This window comes from Capricornis sumatraensis, chromosome 1 (genome assembly GCF_032405125.1).
Source record: "Capricornis sumatraensis isolate serow.1 chromosome 1, serow.2, whole genome shotgun sequence".
NCBI classification, from domain to species: domain Eukaryota; kingdom Metazoa; phylum Chordata; class Mammalia; order Artiodactyla; family Bovidae; genus Capricornis; species Capricornis sumatraensis.
In genome coordinates, this window is record NC_091069.1 from 15,449,939 (window position 1) to 15,458,808 (window position 8,870).

Here is an 8,870-nt window from a genome sequence, read left to right on the forward strand (position 1 = left end):
TCCTCCATTTCAGCCCCCATTTTCTGTGTAACTGATACACAGTCACACACATGCACACAGAGGCATGCACACACTTTCTCAGACACATGATGGTTAAAATCTGCTTGCTCCTCCCTGTCACCCATAAACTCACTTATGCTGAGCACCAACCAGTTCATTCTCAGCATCACTGAGAGTTGGTGACAGGACCCTGATTCCTCCTGAGACAGTCTGGTCCCATTTGGGAATCTCTATTAGGAAATTCATGTCCCTGGAACACGATCCATCTCCCTCTAGTTGGGCACTAACCTCAGGGGCTTCGGAGAACTCTTTAACCCTCTGCCTGTGACAGCCTTCACAAGCTTGAGGACAGCCCTCCTGAAGCGCTGAATCTTCTGTTCTCCGGGGAAATGTCTCAGAAGCTTTCACCTTCCTAAAGCATGCTAATCCTTCTCTGGGTACACCCAGCTTTTCTGTGTTCTGACGTGCGGCAGCCAGGAAGGAATACAGAGCTCCAGGAGAACACACGCATTGGGAAGAAGCGAAAGAGGGTCCCATCCATTGTCTGTTCATGAGATAGGCAGAGTCTGTCTGCTATAACATCACTGCCTCGAGTAGGTATCTAGTCATAGAGAATTTGTTAGGAAACCTGTTTCTAGTGTAGCTGGTGCTATACTTGGAGCTGCCCAGATTATTTGGTATTTTAGAACCAAATATATGTATGGAATATATAGCATGAGATATGTGTTATGTTGTTGTTTAGTTGCTAAGTCCTGTCTGAACCTTCTGTGGCTCCATGGACTGTGGCCCACCAGGCTCCTGTCTATGGGATTCTCCAGGCAAGAATACTGGAGTGGGTTGCCATTTCCTCCTCCAGGGGATCTTCCTGACGCAGGGATGGTACATGTGTCTCCAGCATCTCTTGCATTTCAGATGGATTCTTTACTGCTGTACCACCAGAGAAGCCCCATGAGTGATGCAGCAATAGAAGAAAAATAAGTAAAGCAAATCTGGCAATAATAACAATAGTGTGAAAGGTTTAGTCAACTCTTTGGCAATAATGTACATAGATTGAGCAGAGTGTGTGTGTGTGCGTGTGTGTGTGTGTCTGTCTGTCTGTCTGCATGTCTGTCTGAAAAGGAAGAAATGGAGCCCCAATCACTAAATCAGGAGCAGAACTGTAATTGTGAAATTTGGACACCTGTGTCTACAGAGATAGCTGGAATTAGTTAAAATGCCTAAGGTAAACCATTTAGTGAAATGTGAATTTATTTCACTCATGCTGTGATTTAATTATTCTTTGATAATTGCTTTGTCTCTGAAATGCCAGGCTGAGAACTCTGCTTAGCAATTACCTGAAGGATAGTACCCGAACCCAGGTGAGCCTCCTTGACCATCTCATTCCCCTGGCAAGAGTCCATCAGAGACAGAAATCGAGCTGACACTCTGGAGATGGCTAGGAACTTGCCAGCCCACCTAGAGAATATTCTAAACAGGCCACCCCACAGGGAGACAAGTGTCCACGCTACACCTCACAGCTATCTTTTGTTAGTCCCGCTGTTGGCAGGGTGACTGACCAATGACAGACTTACCCAATTGTACATCTCATTTTCAAGACAACATTAAATGTTGTAAGCTGTGAAATGGGTACCAGCTTTATGAACACACAGAACATCAATATGCCCAAGAAAGCACCAGCTACACACTTCTGAAATCATTACCAGTTAGTAATTGTTTCAAGTGACCTTTCCTCTCTCTGTTCATTTAATGCCAATATGCAAAATGGTTTTTCACATGAAAAGGAAACACAGCCAATAAAATAACCTAATGTTGCCTTATTTGCCTGGTGTCTTAGACTTTTTTTCTTTTTCTTTTATAATTAATTTTCCACATTTCATCAGATGCAGTATCTAATAATTTTCTTTGTCAGGTAAATTAGTTATTGAATGAAGAAGTCATACTCCAATATTTCTGTAAGTGACTAATCTTGAATGATCATATTGACTTCTATAATGAAAAAACAAGTTACCAGTGGACTGCGCCTGCCAGTCAAAAACTTTAGTCAGTTCAGTTCAGTTCAGTCGCTCAGTCGTGTCCAACTCTTTGCGACCCCATGAATTGCAGCACCCCAGGCATCCCTGTCCATTACCAATTCCCGGAGTTCACTCAAACTCACGTCCATCGAGTCAGTGATGCCATCCAGACATCTCATCCTCTGTCGTCCCCTTCTCCTCCTGCCCCCAATCCCTCCCAGCATCAGAGTCTTTTCTGATGAGTCAACTCTTCGCATGAGGTGGCCAAAGTGCTGGAGTTTCAGCTTTAGCATCATTCCTTCCAAAGAACACCCAGGACTGATCTCCTTTAGAATGGATTGGTTGGATCTCCTTGCAGTCCAATGGACTCTCAAGAGTCTTCTCCAACACCACCGTTCAAAAGCATCAATTCTTTGGCGCTCAGCCTTCTTCACAGTCCAACTCTCACATCCATACATGACCACAGGAAAAACCATAGCCTTGACTAGATGGACCTTAGTCGGCAAAGTAATGTCTCTGCTTTTCAATATGCTATCTAGGTTGGTCATAACTTTCCTTCCAAGGAGTAAGTGCCTTTTAATTTCATGGCTGCAGTCACCATCTGCAGTGATTTTGGAGCCCCAAAAAATCAAGTCTGACACTGTTTCCACTGTTCCCCCATCTATTTCCCAGGAAGTGATGGGACCAGATGCCATGATCTCAGTTTTCTGAATGTAGAGCTTTAAGCCAACTTTTTCACTCTCCTCTTTCACTTTCATCAAGAGGCTTTTTAGTTCCTCTTCACTTTCTGCCATAAAGGTGGTGTCATCTGCATATCTGAGGTTATTGATATTTCTCCCAGCAATCTTGATTCCAGCTTGTGCTTCTTCCATCCCAGCGTTTCTCATGATGTACTCTGCGTATAAGTTAAGTAAGCAGGATGACAGTATACAGCCTTGACGTACTCCTTTTCCTATTTGGAACCAGCCTGTTGTTCCATGTCCAGTTTTAACTCTTGCTTCCTGGAAGGCATCCTAACCATAAGGGGGTGTGAAGGAATCTGGAGGTTGAAAACTAGGTCCACTTTGAACTATAACTCGCCTGTTTGTATCGAGTTGCATATTAGTTTATAAACATAGGAAAGCCTGAAAACATGTGGCATTATAGTTTATCAGTTTTGAAAAAGAGCTTTAAAGAACAAGTCCTTGATTTCAGGGCTACAGCAGTTCCGCGTCCGCGCAGCGGACGTCGGGCTGGAGCGGGGCCGGCTGGGGAGGCGCAGGATGCACACGGGAGCCAATGGGCAAGCTCAGGGAAGGCGGGGCTGGCGGCTACGGGTGCTCAGGCGCTCACTCTGCGGATCGAGGGCGAGTGCAGACGGTGGGGACAGCCTGCGGCGAGGGGGCGGGGTTCAGTGACGCCCTGTTCCGGCAGCATCAGCTCCTCCGCCCTGCTGCAGGCCTAGGCGCTGGATCTGGACGAGGAAGACGACAACCTGGAGGTGTTCAGTAAGGATGCCTCATTGATGGACACGAATTCCTTCAGCCCGCTGATGCCTGATGCCGACATCCCCTTTATCAATGATAAACCAAGTCAAGTTTGAAGATGAGCCAGATTTGAAGGCTCTTTTTATTACAGTCGATGAACCTGAAAGCCATGTTACTACAATTGAAACTTTTATTACTTACAGGATTATTACTAAGACATCTCCTGGGGAATTTGACTCCAGTGAATTTGAAGTTAGGAGACGTTATCAAGATTTCCTTTGGTTGAAAAAAAACTGGAAGAACCACACCCGACTCTGATTATTCCGCCGTTGCCAGAAAAGTTTATATGAAAGAAACGGTGGAAAGCGCTAATGATGACTTCATTGAGACACGCAGGAAGGCATTGCACAAATTTTTGAACCGAATTGCTGATCATCGAACTCTAACATTTAATGAAGACTTTAGAATTTTTCTTACTGCACCAGCTTGGGAACTCTCTTCTCAGAAGAAGCAAGGGCCTGGATTACTCAGCAGGATGGGACAGACAGTAAAAACGGTTGCATTGTCAATGAGAGGAGTTAAAAGTCGCCCTGAGGACTTCATTGAAATATTTAGCCAGAAAATAAACTTGATAGATAAAATATCTCAGAGAATCTACAAGGAAGAATGGGAATATTTCGATGAAATGAAAGAATATGACCCAGTTCATATTATTTGGTCGGCATCAGAAGATCCGGCTGATACTCTAAAAAGTGTTGCCAGCTTTGTCAATGTTACCGCATTGACAGATGCTGTAAGGCCACTGAAAACGGATGTCTGGACTTTCAGAAGCCCTGCTTCCTGTCGTACATGAGTATGTGCTTTGTAGTGAAATGTTAATGGCTGTCATGAAAAGAAGAGACCAAATACAGGCACAAGCTTTGACGTCCAAAAAGGCAGATACTGATCTGCTTACAGAGGAGATTGGAAAACTGGAAGATAAAGTGGACTGTGCTGATAATGCCCTGAAAGCATATTGGGAAAGATGGAAACAAAACATGCAAAATGATATCAAGTCAGCGTTTACAATTATGGCTGAGGAGAACATCCTCTGTTGTGAACAGTGTCTTGCTACATGGGAATCCTTCCTCACATCACAGACAGATCTCCACTTGGAAGAAGCTTCTGAAGAGAAATTGTAATCTCATTGAAGACCTCTATGTGATCTTTGGAAGATAATGTCTGTTAACCAAAGTTGTTCTTTCTCAATGGGCTGGATCCTTTCTAAAGTAGATGAAAAGTATTTCACACTATCTGGAAAACCAACAACTTAAACCTCAGGTGTTCCAGATCATTGATATAAATGTGGAGATGTGTATATATATCTTTTAAAATATATATATATCATTTTAAATATATGGTAAAGTCTCAGTTTTAATAAAAAGTTTAATATAAAAAAAAAAAAAGAACAAGTCCTCTGTATCAGTGAGAACAGAGAAGACAAAAAAAAGGTGTGCTGTGTTCTCTGCCTTCCAAGCCATTGGCTCCAAAGACAGGGCCAGACATAGCATTGATTCATCTTTTCGGTTTCCTTAAAGTATTTTAAATTAGACCTGTCCTGTAATTCTTTGAAAATGTTTTCATAGAGCTTTTCACATCAGAGAGGATTCTTTCTCTTTATTTCCTAACTTGTCTAAGAAAGTTTACCTGTTTATCCATCCTGACAGCTGGAAGATAATAAATGAATACCTGGCTTTAGACCTCTATCTGTCCTGGGCCAAATGCACTTTAGGATATTATGTAGAGGCCTGAGTTTAAGCCCAGACTTTCTAAACAAAAGGTACATGACTCAGGCCAGCCTGTGGCCATGTTTGACTTCTCTCACATATAAAATCGGGATGATGAGACTTCAATTCATGGGGTTTCAAGGAATAATCAAGTGACATGATGACTGTTAAAATGCTTTGTAAATAGTTGAAGGGTAGATACAGATTCGGTTCTGTGTTTCTATCTCACCAAAGACTGGACGGAGGAGAAACAGGTCAATTTCAAGCAGTGACTCACACCTTCCCCTGAATGTGGGAACCTTGTGGAGGGCAATTAATAAACAGCCCATTTTCTACAATTGTCTAAAGCAGGCTCCCTCACTGACCCAGATGTGGATTCACAGTGCCCCACCTAGAGAACTCTGAGTGAGCATTATTTGGCATCAAAGTAGTAATTAAATACAGCGACAAAGCAGATCAGGTCCTAGGAATGTTAACCTCATTATCACCCTCTCACAGCAACTTGCCAAAGAGTTAACAGCCATTAAAGCTCTGCTGCTCATCCAATCAGAATATTAAATTAATCAGTGCCTCCCTGACACAAATATCATGGATGGAGTTAATCCTTTGCTTTGTACGTATCAAAAAGGATATGTAGAGGCTTTGGACAAACTTTCTATTATTTTTCACCATTTTAATTATTTCACGTAGGGTTTTGTTAGGCCATTTTTAAAGTCCTTATTTAATTTGTTATCATATTGCTTCTGTTGTTTATGTTCTGTTTTGTTTTGTTTGCATGTGAGGCACGTGGGATCTTAACTTTTGGACCAGAGTTCTAACTTGCTCCCCCTGCATTGGAAGGCAAAGACTTCTTGCAAAAAAAGATACATGTCTGATGAAAGCAATCTTTGCAAATAATAAATGCTGCCACCAGTTGATCGATATTCCTATGTCTGCATCTACCTGTTGTAGTCATCTTTAGTCACTTAGGGAAACTGATCAAGGTGCAATCCTCTGGAGAAAGCAATTATACCGTCTTCTATCTGCTAATAAATCACATCATACTCTCAGCGAGAAAAAAATAGTGAACAAAATGTTGTTTGACAGAGGCCTTTGCCCCAGTTCTGTTATGCTGGTTGCAACTATGTCATGATCCCATCAGCATTAATTATGCCTGAAAGATAAAATGTGGACACATAAACTGGGCTGTGCCTCTGTGTTTAGCTGCATGTATTTATCTGCATAATCTGCATTTGTTCATGTTGACTAGAACAGAATGGTTAGCAGTTTAGCAAGCCCCAGAACTCTAAAATGAATGAATAAATATTTTCCTTTCATGAATACTTTTTCCTAGGAACATTGTACCTGAGTGTGCATGAACTAACATGGTAAGAGTACCATATGGACAAATAATTGCTGTTTCCAATCTAGAGTAAAAGCCTGGAAAAAAATCAGATCCACACTTGTTCTAGTCTACTTATATTCATTGGCTAAACGTGCATGTTTTCTGTTAATTGTGATTCTAAAACTAGAGAGGGCTTCTTGGAGGTGACAGACAAACAGCAGGATATCATGAATATGGATGGTGTGTCTGAGAAAATAAATTATCAGGGGCCAGCCACTCTGGTGACCCACTTCTGCTGCCAGCAATGAGTGTGACAGTGAAGGTCTGGACTGTGTGAATTTGCATGACAGAATTTCCTCCCCATCAACTCATTTACTTCCTGCATTTGGATTATTTTAAGCACTACACAGCAGTCAGATAATCAATCACTAAATCACCAATCCTGACATTAAGGAACACGTTATACGTTATTGCTGATTACCACTTAAAAGTGGACCTGGTACAGCTCCATCTCAGAAGGTAGCGGAGAAGGAACGGCTCTAACACATGGACTCCCCCGGGGTGCGTTGATCCGGGTGTTGTTGGGAAGATGACAAGCTGATGAAATTCCCCTCTTCATCCTGAACCATCTAACTTCACGTCTGAAACTTATCTTTTAAAAAATGTGTAGTTCTTCTAAATGAGACATATTAACCTAGCCTGAAGCAACACATAGGAATTATCTTGGTAACGGTGATAAAAATAATTAGTTATTACCTAGTTACTTGGGATCAATGTGGTTCTTGGCTTGAGTCACCAGAATAACTTATAGGAATACCCCCAAACATGATCATTCTAGGGTTTAATAATATAAAATACAATGTCACCAAATTTGTAGAATAACCCAAAACTGATATCTCTTGCATGAATTTTTTATTTATAACTGGAGAAGGAAATGGCAGCCCACTCCAATATTCTTGCCTGGAGAATTCCATGGACAGAGGAGCCTGGTGGACTACAGTCCATGGGGTTGCAAAAAGAGTTGGACACGACTGAAGTGACTTATCATGCGTCAATGTCTATTATTCAGAAACGGTGAATGTTTCGGTTACTGAGGGCAGAAAAGATGTCTTATTCACATTTCTATCTCTAGCATCTGGCCCAGCTCCTGGGATACTGAAGCATTTAACAAATATTAGTTCTATCAACTTTATAGAATCAAGAGAATTAGGAATATAGTAGATTATTCAAAACAAATACACACTATTTGCCCACAAGAGGAGAGGAGATAAGGAAAAGAACCTGCTTAGACTTTGAACTGAGACAAATTTTTGAATCATAGCCCCAGGGCAAGGAACTTAATTTTTTGGAGTCTAATTTTTCTCATCTTCCAAATCTCTGGATTGTCTTATCATCTATAACATAGAGAAATTAACATTTGCCTGAGAAAACAAGCACAAAATAAACAGCAAAATGCTAGCCTAAGAACTGGCTCATATTAGGTAATTGATACATTGTAGCTATTATTAGTAGAGCACTGAGTATAGAAAAGAGTAAAGGATCTAAAAACAGTATTTGCGAGACAACGCCCTTAAACTTTGCAATTCATGGAATGTGGAGAAAACAAGACCAGACAGAGCCAACTGTGGCCATCAACACGTCGTTTTGAGACTAGAGAGATGGTAATTTTACAGACTAACATAGTGACATAAGGAAAGAAAGACATTTATGGGGAAATACAATTGCATTTCATTTGGGCTGGACACATGTGAAGTGCTTAGGAAAATACAGAGGGCGATTCTGGGAGGAGAGTTTCTTCTGTGTCTGCAGCCCTGGGAAAAACTCTAGCCTGGAGACACGTTACAGAAGAAACAACAAAGGAAGCAGGCACGACAGTGGCTGTTATCACAGAGGACAGGATATAAGATGGATGAGCAGGGGACTGAGAACTCTGAGCAACCTGCGCATTTAAAAGGATGGCGGGACCTAGGAGAGCTGCTAACTGAGCAGAATAAATGACTGCTGAGATGTGCCAAGAACCAGCAAAAGGTGCCATTCCAGAAACAGAATGCTGAGCCTTTCACAAAGGGGAAGGACAATGGTATCAAATAAATCCTATAAAATAAAGGCTAAGAACCATACATTGGAATTGACAATAGACCATTGGTGACCTTGATGAGTACAGAAGGGCAGAAGTGAGATTTCAGTGGATGGAGGTGATGGATAATAAATTGAATAGCAGATAGGTGAGAAGAACTCGCTTAAAATGTTCCATGGAAGAATGGATAAAGATGTGATACATGTATACAATGGAATATTACTC

The 8,870-nt window shown here is 41.6% G+C and overlaps 1 pseudogene; it reads left to right on the forward strand.

Annotated features, from left to right (window-relative positions):
• Positions 1 to 3,426: 3,426 nt before the first annotated feature.
• Positions 3,427 to 4,659, forward strand: LOC138089782 (sorting nexin-7 pseudogene; annotated as a pseudogene).
• The last annotated feature ends 4,211 nt before the right edge of the window (positions 4,660 to 8,870 follow it).